The 14,997-nt window shown below is 46.7% G+C and overlaps 9 non-coding genes across 9 annotated transcripts; all 9 read right to left on the bottom strand.

Annotated features, from left to right (window-relative positions):
* Positions 1-669: 669 nt before the first annotated feature.
* Positions 670-860, bottom strand: LOC142268222 (U2 spliceosomal RNA). The gene has a single exon (XR_012733979.1). It is a non-coding gene; the product is annotated as a U2 spliceosomal RNA (small nuclear RNA).
* Positions 861-2,247: 1,387 nt separating this feature from the next.
* On the bottom strand, positions 2,248-2,438 carry LOC142268221 (U2 spliceosomal RNA). Its single transcript, XR_012733978.1, has one exon. It is a non-coding gene; the product is annotated as a U2 spliceosomal RNA (small nuclear RNA).
* A 1,387-nt stretch (positions 2,439-3,825) lies between these two features.
* On the bottom strand, positions 3,826-4,016 carry LOC142268219 (U2 spliceosomal RNA). Its single transcript, XR_012733976.1, has one exon. It is a non-coding gene; the product is annotated as a U2 spliceosomal RNA (small nuclear RNA).
* Positions 4,017-5,403: 1,387 nt separating this feature from the next.
* LOC142268218 (U2 spliceosomal RNA) lies at positions 5,404-5,594 on the bottom strand. Its single transcript, XR_012733975.1, has one exon. It is a non-coding gene; the product is annotated as a U2 spliceosomal RNA (small nuclear RNA).
* Positions 5,595-6,981: 1,387 nt separating this feature from the next.
* LOC142268224 (U2 spliceosomal RNA) lies at positions 6,982-7,172 on the bottom strand. Its single transcript, XR_012733980.1, has one exon. It is a non-coding gene; the product is annotated as a U2 spliceosomal RNA (small nuclear RNA).
* Positions 7,173-8,559: 1,387 nt separating this feature from the next.
* Positions 8,560-8,750, bottom strand: LOC142268217 (U2 spliceosomal RNA). Its single transcript, XR_012733974.1, has one exon. It is a non-coding gene; the product is annotated as a U2 spliceosomal RNA (small nuclear RNA).
* Positions 8,751-10,137: 1,387 nt separating this feature from the next.
* Positions 10,138-10,328, bottom strand: LOC142268216 (U2 spliceosomal RNA). The gene has a single exon (XR_012733973.1). It is a non-coding gene; the product is annotated as a U2 spliceosomal RNA (small nuclear RNA).
* Positions 10,329-11,715: 1,387 nt separating this feature from the next.
* On the bottom strand, positions 11,716-11,908 carry LOC142268230 (U2 spliceosomal RNA). Its single transcript, XR_012733986.1, has one exon. It is a non-coding gene; the product is annotated as a U2 spliceosomal RNA (small nuclear RNA).
* A 2,189-nt stretch (positions 11,909-14,097) lies between these two features.
* LOC142268215 (U2 spliceosomal RNA) lies at positions 14,098-14,288 on the bottom strand. Its single transcript, XR_012733972.1, has one exon. It is a non-coding gene; the product is annotated as a U2 spliceosomal RNA (small nuclear RNA).
* Positions 14,289-14,997: the final 709 nt, after the last annotated feature.

The following is a 14,997-nucleotide window of genomic DNA, read 5'->3' as shown; positions in this document are numbered from 1 at the left end:
CGTTTAAGTGTACTTATTGAAAGTAGTAATTCTTTCATAGGCCGCCCTTTCTTAGTATTTGACGTTCCTTATATTGCGGTATGAGGCTTCGCAGTAGGTTGCAAACATTCATCACCCATGACTGTCCCCAATTGAGCTCAGAAGCTCAATGTCTATCATGACCTCTCTTTTAGAATGTCCAAGAGCAAGCAAACTATTCCTCCAGGAGAGGGCGCCAACAGACTACTAAAGAGATCATCATTACTCAAAGAAAACCCCAAAAACCAATGCATGATAGGAATAAACAGGTAACTTTCTTTGGAGTGGAAGCGGAGAGATCGCACCAGATGCCAATTCTAGATGTTATCACACCTGTGGTCACTGCAGCAGCAGGTGAATCCACTTTGTCCAAAAGGGATCTATTCCATTCAATTGCAAATGATCTAGATAAGACAGAGAACTGCAGCACGGGGACATAGCCGAGTTGGTCAGGTTGAGTGGTGATGAGTTTGCTATTTGGATGAATAAAGAAAGTCAAAAGTGTGAAAGATAAAAAACAAAAGGAGGAAGTGTGAAAAGTGAATGGGCCAAATTGAGGTGCATATGAAGACGTATGCTTTCTTCCAATTCATTAAATCGGGCTAATATGAATCAGGTGAATTGAGTTCTGCTTTTGGAAACTGGGTTAAGAAGGGGTGCACCGTTCCTGGAGGTACTGCAATACCAGGTCAATGCGTGGAGTGGACAGAGCAAGCTCTTTTTCCATCTCCCTGTTCTAAAAATCCATTTAATATATGGTCCCCAGATAGGGGACGTATCAGATATTAAACTGATAAGAACAGATACTACACTTGATCTTAGCCAAAAGGCCGAGAAGCGATAACCAGAATTGGTTTGGGCCTCGAGTGGCACCCTGGCCTATGCCGGACACATCTTAGGGAGAGAGAGCGAGAGGGAGACAAACCCACGCCTACACAAGACATTTTGTCACCCAAGCCAACCCTTGAAAAGGCTGCTTTGCAGAGCCAAAACAAGAAGAATGGTGCGTTTTGCAGCCGCCGCCCACTGCAATGAATCTGAATAACTCCTCCTTTAGGGCGCAAGCAACTCCCCTCCCCCTTGCAGTCTTTCCAATTCACGATACAAAAAGACGGACAGGACAGGTTGCCTGACTTTCCGTCACTGCCACCCTTTGCCATCCTTACCCGTAGAAAGCCCTTTCATCATCCCCAAACCCTAATCTTTTCCCTTTCCTTCCCAGCCCCCAAACCCTGCCCTCTGTACCTTTCTCACCACCCGCTTCCCTTCTCCTGTCATCCCCCTACCACCCGGGAAAAAAAGAGATTGCCCCCTCCTTCCACTAGCCCACCCTCCCACCCAAAGAACAACTTCTTCTGCGCAGCTTGTTTTCTAGGAAGCAGCGCTATTGTGATGTCATCGGGGGGCATTGTGACAAGCCGCCAGTGTTCCGTCTCTTCATGTTGTGCACAGTTCAAACGGAAAATACATCAACAGGCAGACTACAGAAAAGCTTACTATCAAAGGTTAGAGGGGGGCTTTCTCAGAGGGCTTTTTACAGTTTTTCTATTCCCAATTAGCCGTTTAAGTGTACTTATTGAAAGTAGTAATTCTTTCATAGGCCGCCCTTTCTTAGTATTTGACGTTCCTTATATTGCGGTATGAGGCTTCGCAGTAGGTTGCAAACATTCATCACCCATGACTGTCCCCAATTGAGCTCAGAAGCTCAATGTCTATCATGACCTCTCTTTTAGAATGTCCAAGAGCAAGCAAACTATTCCTCCAGGAGAGGGCGCCAACAGACTACTAAAGAGATCATCATTACTCAAAGAAAACCCCAAAAACCAATGCATGATAGGAATAAACAGGTAACTTTCTTTGGAGTGGAAGCGGAGAGATCGCACCAGATGCCAATTCTAGATGTTATCACACCTGTGGTCACTGCAGCAGCAGGTGAATCCACTTTGTCCAAAAGGGATCTATTCCATTCAATTGCAAATGATCTAGATAAGACAGAGAACTGCAGCACGGGGACATAGCCGAGTTGGTCAGGTTGAGTGGTGATGAGTTTGCTATTTGGATGAATAAAGAAAGTCAAAAGTGTGAAAGATAAAAAACAAAAGGAGGAAGTGTGAAAAGTGAATGGGCCAAATTGAGGTGCATATGAAGACGTATGCTTTCTTCCAATTCATTAAATCGGGCTAATATGAATCAGGTGAATTGAGTTCTGCTTTTGGAAACTGGGTTAAGAAGGGGTGCACCGTTCCTGGAGGTACTGCAATACCAGGTCAATGCGTGGAGTGGACAGAGCAAGCTCTTTTTCCATCTCCCTGTTCTAAAAATCCATTTAATATATGGTCCCCAGATAGGGGACGTATCAGATATTAAACTGATAAGAACAGATACTACACTTGATCTTAGCCAAAAGGCCGAGAAGCGATAACCAGAATTGGTTTGGGCCTCGAGTGGCACCCTGGCCTATGCCGGACACATCTTAGGGAGAGAGAGCGAGAGGGAGACAAACCCACGCCTACACAAGACATTTTGTCACCCAAGCCAACCCTTGAAAAGGCTGCTTTGCAGAGCCAAAACAAGAAGAATGGTGCGTTTTGCAGCCGCCGCCCACTGCAATGAATCTGAATAACTCCTCCTTTAGGGCGCAAGCAACTCCCCTCCCCCTTGCAGTCTTTCCAATTCACGATACAAAAAGACGGACAGGACAGGTTGCCTGACTTTCCGTCACTGCCACCCTTTGCCATCCTTACCCGTAGAAAGCCCTTTCATCATCCCCAAACCCTAATCTTTTCCCTTTCCTTCCCAGCCCCCAAACCCTGCCCTCTGTACCTTTCTCACCACCCGCTTCCCTTCTCCTGTCATCCCCCTACCACCCGGGAAAAAAAGAGATTGCCCCCTCCTTCCACTAGCCCACCCTCCCACCCAAAGAACAACTTCTTCTGCGCAGCTTGTTTTCTAGGCAGCAGCGCTATTGTGATGTCATCGGGGGGCATTGTGACAAGCCGCCAGTGTTCCGTCTCTTCATGTTGTGCACAGTTCAAACGGAAAATACATCAACAGGCAGACTACAGAAAAGCTTACTATCAAAGGTTAGAGGGGGGCTTTCTCAGAGGGCTTTTTACAGTTTTTCTATTCCCAATTAGCCGTTTAAGTGTACTTATTGAAAGTAGTAATTCTTTCATAGGCCGCCCTTTCTTAGTATTTGACGTTCCTTATATTGCGGTATGAGGCTTCGCAGTAGGTTGCAAACATTCATCACCCATGACTGTCCCCAATTGAGCTCAGAAGCTCAATGTCTATCATGACCTCTCTTTTAGAATGTCCAAGAGCAAGCAAACTATTCCTCCAGGAGAGGGCGCCAACAGACTACTAAAGAGATCATCATTACTCAAAGAAAACCCCAAAAACCAATGCATGATAGGAATAAACAGGTAACTTTCTTTGGAGTGGAAGCGGAGAGATCGCACCAGATGCCAATTCTAGATGTTATCACACCTGTGGTCACTGCAGCAGCAGGTGAATCCACTTTGTCCAAAAGGGATCTATTCCATTCAATTGCAAATGATCTAGATAAGACAGAGAACTGCAGCACGGGGACATAGCCGAGTTGGTCAGGTTGAGTGGTGATGAGTTTGCTATTTGGATGAATAAAGAAAGTCAAAAGTGTGAAAGATAAAAAACAAAAGGAGGAAGTGTGAAAAGTGAATGGGCCAAATTGAGGTGCATATGAAGACGTATGCTTTCTTCCAATTCATTAAATCGGGCTAATATGAATCAGGTGAATTGAGTTCTGCTTTTGGAAACTGGGTTAAGAAGGGGTGCACCGTTCCTGGAGGTACTGCAATACCAGGTCAATGCGTGGAGTGGACAGAGCAAGCTCTTTTTCCATCTCCCTGTTCTAAAAATCCATTTAATATATGGTCCCCAGATAGGGGACGTATCAGATATTAAACTGATAAGAACAGATACTACACTTGATCTTAGCCAAAAGGCCGAGAAGCGATAACCAGAATTGGTTTGGGCCTCGAGTGGCACCCTGGCCTATGCCGGACACATCTTAGGGAGAGAGAGCGAGAGGGAGACAAACCCACGCCTACACAAGACATTTTGTCACCCAAGCCAACCCTTGAAAAGGCTGCTTTGCAGAGCCAAAACAAGAAGAATGGTGCGTTTTGCAGCCGCCGCCCACTGCAATGAATCTGAATAACTCCTCCTTTAGGGCGCAAGCAACTCCCCTCCCCCTTGCAGTCTTTCCAATTCACGATACAAAAAGACGGACAGGACAGGTTGCCTGACTTTCCGTCACTGCCACCCTTTGCCATCCTTACCCGTAGAAAGCCCTTTCATCATCCCCAAACCCTAATCTTTTCCCTTTCCTTCCCAGCCCCCAAACCCTGCCCTCTGTACCTTTCTCACCACCCGCTTCCCTTCTCCTGTCATCCCCCTACCACCCGGGAAAAAAAGAGATTGCCCCCTCCTTCCACTAGCCCACCCTCCCACCCAAAGAACAACTTCTTCTGCGCAGCTTGTTTTCTAGGCAGCAGCGCTATTGTGATGTCATCGGGGGGCATTGTGACAAGCCGCCAGTGTTCCGTCTCTTCATGTTGTGCACAGTTCAAACGGAAAATACATCAACAGGCAGACTACAGAAAAGCTTACTATCAAAGGTTAGAGGGGGGCTTTCTCAGAGGGCTTTTTACAGTTTTTCTATTCCCAATTAGCCGTTTAAGTGTACTTATTGAAAGTAGTAATTCTTTCATAGGCCGCCCTTTCTTAGTATTTGACGTTCCTTATATTGCGGTATGAGGCTTCGCAGTAGGTTGCAAACATTCATCACCCATGACTGTCCCCAATTGAGCTCAGAAGCTCAATGTCTATCATGACCTCTCTTTTAGAATGTCCAAGAGCAAGCAAACTATTCCTCCAGGAGAGGGCGCCAACAGACTACTAAAGAGATCATCATTACTCAAAGAAAACCCCAAAAACCAATGCATGATAGGAATAAACAGGTAACTTTCTTTGGAGTGGAAGCGGAGAGATCGCACCAGATGCCAATTCTAGATGTTATCACACCTGTGGTCACTGCAGCAGCAGGTGAATCCACTTTGTCCAAAAGGGATCTATTCCATTCAATTGCAAATGATCTAGATAAGACAGAGAACTGCAGCACGGGGACATAGCCGAGTTGGTCAGGTTGAGTGGTGATGAGTTTGCTATTTGGATGAATAAAGAAAGTCAAAAGTGTGAAAGATAAAAAACAAAAGGAGGAAGTGTGAAAAGTGAATGGGCCAAATTGAGGTGCATATGAAGACGTATGCTTTCTTCCAATTCATTAAATCGGGCTAATATGAATCAGGTGAATTGAGTTCTGCTTTTGGAAACTGGGTTAAGAAGGGGTGCACCGTTCCTGGAGGTACTGCAATACCAGGTCAATGCGTGGAGTGGACAGAGCAAGCTCTTTTTCCATCTCCCTGTTCTAAAAATCCATTTAATATATGGTCCCCAGATAGGGGACGTATCAGATATTAAACTGATAAGAACAGATACTACACTTGATCTTAGCCAAAAGGCCGAGAAGCGATAACCAGAATTGGTTTGGGCCTCGAGTGGCACCCTGGCCTATGCCGGACACATCTTAGGGAGAGAGAGCGAGAGGGAGACAAACCCACGCCTACACAAGACATTTTGTCACCCAAGCCAACCCTTGAAAAGGCTGCTTTGCAGAGCCAAAACAAGAAGAATGGTGCGTTTTGCAGCCGCCGCCCACTGCAATGAATCTGAATAACTCCTCCTTTAGGGCGCAAGCAACTCCCCTCCCCCTTGCAGTCTTTCCAATTCACGATACAAAAAGACGGACAGGACAGGTTGCCTGACTTTCCGTCACTGCCACCCTTTGCCATCCTTACCCGTAGAAAGCCCTTTCATCATCCCCAAACCCTAATCTTTTCCCTTTCCTTCCCAGCCCCCAAACCCTGCCCTCTGTACCTTTCTCACCACCCGCTTCCCTTCTCCTGTCATCCCCCTACCACCCGGGAAAAAAAGAGATTGCCCCCTCCTTCCACTAGCCCACCCTCCCACCCAAAGAACAACTTCTTCTGCGCAGCTTGTTTTCTAGGCAGCAGCGCTATTGTGATGTCATCGGGGGGCATTGTGACAAGCCGCCAGTGTTCCGTCTCTTCATGTTGTGCACAGTTCAAACGGAAAATACATCAACAGGCAGACTACAGAAAAGCTTACTATCAAAGGTTAGAGGGGGGCTTTCTCAGAGGGCTTTTTACAGTTTTTCTATTCCCAATTAGCCGTTTAAGTGTACTTATTGAAAGTAGTAATTCTTTCATAGGCCGCCCTTTCTTAGTATTTGACGTTCCTTATATTGCGGTATGAGGCTTCGCAGTAGGTTGCAAACATTCATCACCCATGACTGTCCCCAATTGAGCTCAGAAGCTCAATGTCTATCATGACCTCTCTTTTAGAATGTCCAAGAGCAAGCAAACTATTCCTCCAGGAGAGGGCGCCAACAGACTACTAAAGAGATCATCATTACTCAAAGAAAACCCCAAAAACCAATGCATGATAGGAATAAACAGGTAACTTTCTTTGGAGTGGAAGCGGAGAGATCGCACCAGATGCCAATTCTAGATGTTATCACACCTGTGGTCACTGCAGCAGCAGGTGAATCCACTTTGTCCAAAAGGGATCTATTCCATTCAATTGCAAATGATCTAGATAAGACAGAGAACTGCAGCACGGGGACATAGCCGAGTTGGTCAGGTTGAGTGGTGATGAGTTTGCTATTTGGATGAATAAAGAAAGTCAAAAGTGTGAAAGATAAAAAACAAAAGGAGGAAGTGTGAAAAGTGAATGGGCCAAATTGAGGTGCATATGAAGACGTATGCTTTCTTCCAATTCATTAAATCGGGCTAATATGAATCAGGTGAATTGAGTTCTGCTTTTGGAAACTGGGTTAAGAAGGGGTGCACCGTTCCTGGAGGTACTGCAATACCAGGTCAATGCGTGGAGTGGACAGAGCAAGCTCTTTTTCCATCTCCCTGTTCTAAAAATCCATTTAATATATGGTCCCCAGATAGGGGACGTATCAGATATTAAACTGATAAGAACAGATACTACACTTGATCTTAGCCAAAAGGCAGAGAAGCGATAACCAGAATTGGTTTGGGCCTCGAGTGGCACCCTGGCCTATGCCGGACACATCTTAGGGAGAGAGAGCGAGAGGGAGACAAACCCACGCCTACACAAGACATTTTGTCACCCAAGCCAACCCTTGAAAAGGCTGCTTTGCAGAGCCAAAACAAGAAGAATGGTGCGTTTTGCAGCCGCCGCCCACTGCAATGAATCTGAATAACTCCTCCTTTAGGGCGCAAGCAACTCCCCTCCCCCTTGCAGTCTTTCCAATTCACGATACAAAAAGACGGACAGGACAGGTTGCCTGACTTTCCGTCACTGCCACCCTTTGCCATCCTTACCCGTAGAAAGCCCTTTCATCATCCCCAAACCCTAATCTTTTCCCTTTCCTTCCCAGCCCCCAAACCCTGCCCTCTGTACCTTTCTCACCACCCGCTTCCCTTCTCCTGTCATCCCCCTACCACCCGGGAAAAAAAGAGATTGCCCCCTCCTTCCACTAGCCCACCCTCCCACCCAAAGAACAACTTCTTCTGCGCAGCTTGTTTTCTAGGCAGCAGCGCTATTGTGATGTCATCGGGGGGCATTGTGACAAGCCGCCAGTGTTCCGTCTCTTCATGTTGTGCACAGTTCAAACGGAAAATACATCAACAGGCAGACTACAGAAAAGCTTACTATCAAAGGTTAGAGGGGGGCTTTCTCAGAGGGCTTTTTACAGTTTTTCTATTCCCAATTAGCCGTTTAAGTGTACTTATTGAAAGTAGTAATTCTTTCATAGGCCGCCCTTTCTTAGTATTTGACGTTCCTTATATTGCGGTATGAGGCTTCGCAGTAGGTTGCAAACATTCATCACCCATGACTGTCCCCAATTGAGCTCAGAAGCTCAATGTCTATCATGACCTCTCTTTTAGAATGTCCAAGAGCAAGCAAACTATTCCTCCAGGAGAGGGCGCCAACAGACTACTAAAGAGATCATCATTACTCAAAGAAAACCCCAAAAACCAATGCATGATAGGAATAAACAGGTAACTTTCTTTGGAGTGGAAGCGGAGAGATCGCACCAGATGCCAATTCTAGATGTTATCACACCTGTGGTCACTGCAGCAGCAGGTGAATCCACTTTGTCCAAAAGGGATCTATTCCATTCAATTGCAAATGATCTAGATAAGACAGAGAACTGCAGCACGGGGACATAGCCGAGTTGGTCAGGTTGAGTGGTGATGAGTTTGCTATTTGGATGAATAAAGAAAGTGAAAAGTGTGAAAGATAAAAAACAAAAGGAGGAAGTGTGAAAAGTGAATGGGCCAAATTGAGGTGCATATGAAGACGTATGCTTTCTTCCAATTCATTAAATCGGGCTAATATGAATCAGGTGAATTGAGTTCTGCTTTTGGAAACTGGGTTAAGAAGGGGTGCACCGTTCCTGGAGGTACTGCAATACCAGGTCAATGCGTGGAGTGGACAGAGCAAGCTCTTTTTCCATCTCCCTGTTCTAAAAATCCATTTAATATATGGTCCCCAGATAGGGGACGTATCAGATATTAAACTGATAAGAACAGATACTACACTTGATCTTAGCCAAAAGGCCGAGAAGCGATAACCAGAATTGGTTTGGGCCTCGAGTGGCACCCTGGCCTATGCCGGACACATCTTAGGGAGAGAGAGCGAGAGGGAGACAAACCCACGCCTACACAAGACATTTTGTCACCCAAGCCAACCCTTGAAAAGGCTGCTTTGCAGAGCCAAAACAAGAAGAATGGTGCGTTTTGCAGCCGCCGCCCACTGCAATGAATCTGAATAACTCCTCCTTTAGGGCGCAAGCAACTCCCCTCCCCCTTGCAGTCTTTCCAATTCACGATACAAAAAGACGGACAGGACAGGTTGCCTGACTTTCCGTCACTGCCACCCTTTGCCATCCTTACCCGTAGAAAGCCCTTTCATCATCCCCAAACCCTAATCTTTTCCCTTTCCTTCCCAGCCCCCAAACCCTGCCCTCTGTACCTTTCTCACCACCCGCTTCCCTTCTCCTGTCATCCCCCTACCACCCGGGAAAAAAAGAGATTGCCCCCTCCTTCCACTAGCCCACCCTCCCACCCAAAGAACAACTTCTTCTGCGCAGCTTGTTTTCTAGGCAGCAGCGCTATTGTGATGTCATCGGGGGGCATTGTGACAAGCCGCCAGTGTTCCGTCTCTTCATGTTGTGCACAGTTCAAACGGAAAATACATCAACAGGCAGACTACAGAAAAGCTTACTATCAAAGGTTAGAGGGGGGCTTTCTCAGAGGGCTTTTTACAGTTTTTCTATTCCCAATTAGCCGTTTAAGTGTACTTATTGAAAGTAGTAATTCTTTCATAGGCCGCCCTTTCTTAGTATTTGACGTTCCTTATATTGCGGTATGAGGCTTCGCAGTAGGTTGCAAACATTCATCACCCATGACTGTCCCCAATTGAGCTCAGAAGCTCAATGTCTATCATGACCTCTCTTTTAGAATGTCCAAGAGCAAGCAAACTATTCCTCCAGGAGAGGGCGCCAACAGACTACTAAAGAGATCATCATTACTCAAAGAAAACCCCAAAAACCAATGCATGATAGGAATAAACAGGTAACTTTCTTTGGAGTGGAAGCGGAGAGATCGCACCAGATGCCAATTCTAGATGTTATCACACCTGTGGTCACTGCAGCAGCAGGTGAATCCACTTTGTCCAAAAGGGATCTATTCCATTCAATTGCAAATGATCTAGATAAGACAGAGAACTGCAGCACGGGGACATAGCCGAGTTGGTCAGGTTGAGTGGTGATGAGTTTGCTATTTGGATGAATAAAGAAAGTCAAAAGTGTGAAAGATAAAAAACAAAAGGAGGAAGTGTGAAAAGTGAATGGGCCAAATTGAGGTGCATATGAAGACGTATGCTTTCTTCCAATTCATTAAATCGGGCTAATATGAATCAGGTGAATTGAGTTCTGCTTTTGGAAACTGGGTTAAGAAGGGGTGCACCGTTCCTGGAGGTACTGCAATACCAGGTCAATGCGTGGAGTGGACAGAGCAAGCTCTTTTTCCATCTCCCTGTTCTAAAAATCCATTTAATATATGGTCCCCAGATAGGGGACGTATCAGATATTAAACTGATAAGAACAGATACTACACTTGATCTTAGCCAAAAGGCCGAGAAGCGATAACCAGAATTGGTTTGGGCCTCGAGTGGCACCCTGGCCTATGCCGGACACATCTTAGGGAGAGAGAGCGAGAGGGAGACAAACCCACGCCTACACAAGACATTTTGTCACCCAAGCCAACCCTTGAAAAGGCTGCTTTGCAGAGCCAAAACAAGAAGAATGGTGCGTTTTGCAGCCGCCGCCCACTGCAATGAATCTGAATAACTCCTCCTTTAGGGCGCAAGCAACTCCCCTCCCCCTTGCAGTCTTTCCAATTCACGATACAAAAAGACGGACAGGACAGGTTGCCTGACTTTCCGTCACTGCCACCCTTTGCCATCCTTACCCGTAGAAAGCCCTTTCATCATCCCCAAACCCTAATCTTTTCCCTTTCCTTCCCAGCCCCCAAACCCTGCCCTCTGTACCTTTCTCACCACCCGCTTCCCTTCTCCTGTCATCCCCCTACCACCCGGGAAAAAAAGAGATTGCCCCCTCCTTCCACTAGCCCACCCTCCCACCCAAAGAACAACTTCTTCTGCGCAGCTTGTTTTCTAGGCAGCAGCGCTATTGTGATGTCATCGGGGGGCATTGTGACAAGCCGCCAGTGTTCCGTCTCTTCATGTTGTGCACAGTTCAAACGGAAAATACATCAACAGGCAGACTACAGAAAAGCTTACTATCAAAGGTTAGAGGGGGGCTTTCTCAGAGGGCTTTTTACAGTTTTTCTATTCCCAATTAGCCGTTTAAGTGTACTTATTGAAAGTAGTAATTCTTTCATAGGCCGCCCTTTCTTAGTATTTGACGTTCCTTATATTGCGGTATGAGGCTTCGCAGTAGGTTGCAAACATTCATCACCCATGACTGTCCCCAATTGAGCTCAGAAGCTCAATGTCTATCATGACCTCTCTTTTAGAATGTCCAAGAGCAAGCAAACTATTCCTCCAGGAGAGGGCGCCAACAGACTACTAAAGAGATCATCATTACTCAAAGAAAACCCCAAAAACCAATGCATGATAGGAATAAACAGGTAACTTTCTTTGGAGTGGAAGCGGAGAGATCGCACCAGATGCCAATTCTAGATGTTATCACACCTGTGGTCACTGCAGCAGCAGGTGAATCCACTTTGTCCAAAAGGGATCTATTCCATTCAATTGCAAATGATCTAGATAAGACAGAGAACTGCAGCACGGGGACATAGCCGAGTTGGTCAGGTTGAGTGGTGATGAGTTTGCTATTTGGATGAATAAAGAAAGTCAAAAGTGTGAAAGATAAAAAACAAAAGGAGGAAGTGTGAAAAGTGAATGGGCCAAATTGAGGTGCATATGAAGACGTATGCTTTCTTCCAATTCATTAAATCGGGCTAATATGAATCAGGTGAATTGAGTTCTGCTTTTGGAAACTGGGTTAAGAAGGGGTGCACCGTTCCTGGAGGTACTGCAATACCAGGTCAATGCGTGGAGTGGACAGAGCAAGCTCTTTTTCCATCTCCCTGTTCTAAAAATCCATTTAATATATGGTCCCCAGATAGGGGACGTATCAGATATTAAACTGATAAGAACAGATTTTTGATTTAATGAAGCTTTCCAAAGCACCACAAAAAATGCATGACCGAAGTCACACCAAAAACAGTGCAAAGGCTAGGATTCGTGTGGACCCCACCGTGAGGAGAGGGTCCCCAAAAATCAACCCCGTCCCTCCGAGCCAGAAGGCCACAGCATGGGTCAGGGATCTTCGGTGCTCCCCCAAGCCGAAGCCTGGTTGAGCCTTGTCGTTGCTCCCAGCGTCCACCCAGGCATCTTACCCAAGTGGAGTAGAGAGCTACTAGTTGTTGGTTTCGCAGCCGAAACTGCCCGGACCGTCAACCGGTGTTGGTTTCTCAGCCCAAGGCTAACCGGACCTCCAACCGGGTGTTGGTTTCTCAGCCGAAGCTGACCCAGACCTCCAACCGGGTGTTGGTTTCTCAGCCGAAGCTGACCCAGACCTCCAACCGGGTGTTAGTTTCTCAGCCCAAAGCTGACCAGACCTCCGACCGGGATTATAAAAATTTCCCTTCCTAGCCAGAAGGCCGGGATAGGGTAATATGCTCAAAAAGTATGAAAAGGCAAGGTACGGTGTGCTACAGAGCCCAAGGCTTGCCGGGGTCCCAAGCCAGCAAGCTCAGACTCACTCCAGGGTCGTCAGTCCTGGGGCACGTTGTACCATAGCCCCCCACCCTTACTCAGTCTAATAGCCTCGATCCTGGTAGGGCCATGTTTTCCTCTAGATGAATATACTATCCACCCAGAGTACTAGCAAGCGCAACCTTCCAGTGTGCATTGTATCATTGTACTAAGGTGGCCTGGAGCTTAAACCACCTCTTCGAACAACACTACACTTGATCTTAGCCAAAAGGCCGAGAAGCGATAACCAGAATTGGTTTGGGCCTCGAGTGGCACCCTGGCCTATGCCGGACACATCTTAGGGAGAGAGAGCGAGAGGGAGACAAACCCACGCCTACACAAGACATTTTGTCACCCAAGCCAACCCTTGAAAAGGCTGCTTTGCAGAGCCAAAACAAGAAGAATGGTGCGTTTTGCAGCCGCCGCCCACTGCAATGAATCTGAATAACTCCTCCTTTAGGGCGCAAGCAACTCCCCTCCCCCTTGCAGTCTTTCCAATTCACGATACAAAAAGACGGACAGGACAGGTTGCCTGACTTTCCGTCACTGCCACCCTTTGCCATCCTTACCCGTAGAAAGCCCTTTCATCATCCCCAAACCCTAATCTTTTCCCTTTCCTTCCCAGCCCCCAAACCCTGCCCTCTGTACCTTTCTCACCACCCGCTTCCCTTCTCCTGTCATCCCCCTACCACCCGGGAAAAAAAGAGATTGCCCCCTCCTTCCACTAGCCCACCCTCCCACCCAAAGAACAACTTCTTCTGCGCAGCTTGTTTTCTAGGCAGCAGCGCTATTGTGATGTCATCGGGGGGCATTGTGACAAGCCGCCAGTGTTCCGTCTCTTCATGTTGTGCACAGTTCAAACGGAAAATACATCAACAGGCAGACTACAGAAAAGCTTACTATCAAAGGTTAGAGGGGGGCTTTCTCAGAGGGCTTTTTACAGTTTTTCTATTCCCAATTAGCCGTTTAAGTGTACTTATTGAAAGTAGTAATTCTTTCATAGGCCGCCCTTTCTTAGTATTTGACGTTCCTTATATTGCGGTATGAGGCTTCGCAGTAGGTTGCAAACATTCATCACCCATGACTGTCCCCAATTGAGCTCAGAAGCTCAATGTCTATCATGACCTCTCTTTTAGAATGTCCAAGAGCAAGCAAACTATTCCTCCAGGAGAGGGCGCCAACAGACTACTAAAGAGATCATCATTACTCAAAGAAAACCCCAAAAACCAATGCATGATAGGAATAAACAGGTAACTTTCTTTGGAGTGGAAGCGGAGAGATCGCACCAGATGCCAATTCTAGATGTTATCACACCTGTGGTCACTGCAGCAGCAGGTGAATCCACTTTGTCCAAAAGGGATCTATTCCATTCAATTGCAAATGATCTAGATAAGACAGAGAACTGCAGCACGGGGACATAGCCGAGTTGGTCAGGTTGAGTGGTGATGAGTTTGCTATTTGGATGAATAAAGAAAGTCAAAAGTGTGAAAGATAAAAAACAAAAGGAGGAAGTGTGAAAAGTGAATGGGCCAAATTGAGGTGCATATGAAGACGTATGCTTTCTTCCAATTCATTAAATCGGGCTAATATGAATCAGGTGAATTGAGTTCTGCTTTTGGAAACTGGGTTAAGAAGGGGTGCACCGTTCCTGGAGGTACTGCAATACCAGGTCAATGCGTGGAGTGGACAGAGCAAGCTCTTTTTCCATCTCCCTGTTCTAAAAATCCATTTAATATATGGTCCCCAGATAGGGGACGTATCAGATATTAAACTGATAAGAACAGATACTACACTTGATCTTAGCCAAAAGGCCGAGAAGCGATAACCAGAATTGGTTTGGGCCTCGAGTGGCACCCTGGCCTATGCCGGACACATCTTAGGGAGAGAGAGCGAGAGGGAGACAAACCCACGCCTACACAAGACATTTTGTCACCCAAGCCAACCCTTGAAAAGGCTGCTTTGCAGAGCCAAAACAAGAAGAATGGTGCGTTTTGCAGCCGCCGCCCACTGCAATGAATCTGAATAACTCCTCCTTTAGGGCGCAAGCAACTCCCCTCCCCCTTGCAGTCTTTCCAATTCACGATACAAAAAGACGGACAGGACAGGTTGCCTGACTTTCCGTCACTGCCACCCTTTGCCATCCTTACCCGTAGAAAGCCCTTTCATCATCCCCAAACCCTAATCTTTTCCCTTTCCTTCCCAGCCCCCAAACCCTGCCCTCTGTACCTTTCTCACCACCCGCTTCCCTTCTCCTGTCATCCCCCTACCACCCGGGAAAAAAAGAGATTGCCCCCTCCTTCCACTAGCCCACCCTCCCACCCAAAGAACAACTTCTTCTGCGCAGCTTGTTTTCTAGGCAGCAGCGCTATTGTGATGTCATCGGGGGGCATTGTGACAAGCCGCCAGTGTTCCGTCTCTTCATGTTGTGCACAGTTCAAACGGAAAATACATCAACAGGCAGACTACAGAAAAGCTTACTATCAAAGGTTAGAGGGGGGCTTTCTCAGAGGGCTTTTTACAGTTTTTCTATTC

The sequence above is a fragment of the Anomaloglossus baeobatrachus genome, unplaced genomic scaffold (genome assembly GCF_048569485.1).
Source record: "Anomaloglossus baeobatrachus isolate aAnoBae1 unplaced genomic scaffold, aAnoBae1.hap1 Scaffold_2994, whole genome shotgun sequence".
NCBI classification, from domain to species: domain Eukaryota; kingdom Metazoa; phylum Chordata; class Amphibia; order Anura; family Aromobatidae; genus Anomaloglossus; species Anomaloglossus baeobatrachus.
This window is presented reverse-complemented; position numbering and strand designations above follow the sequence as displayed.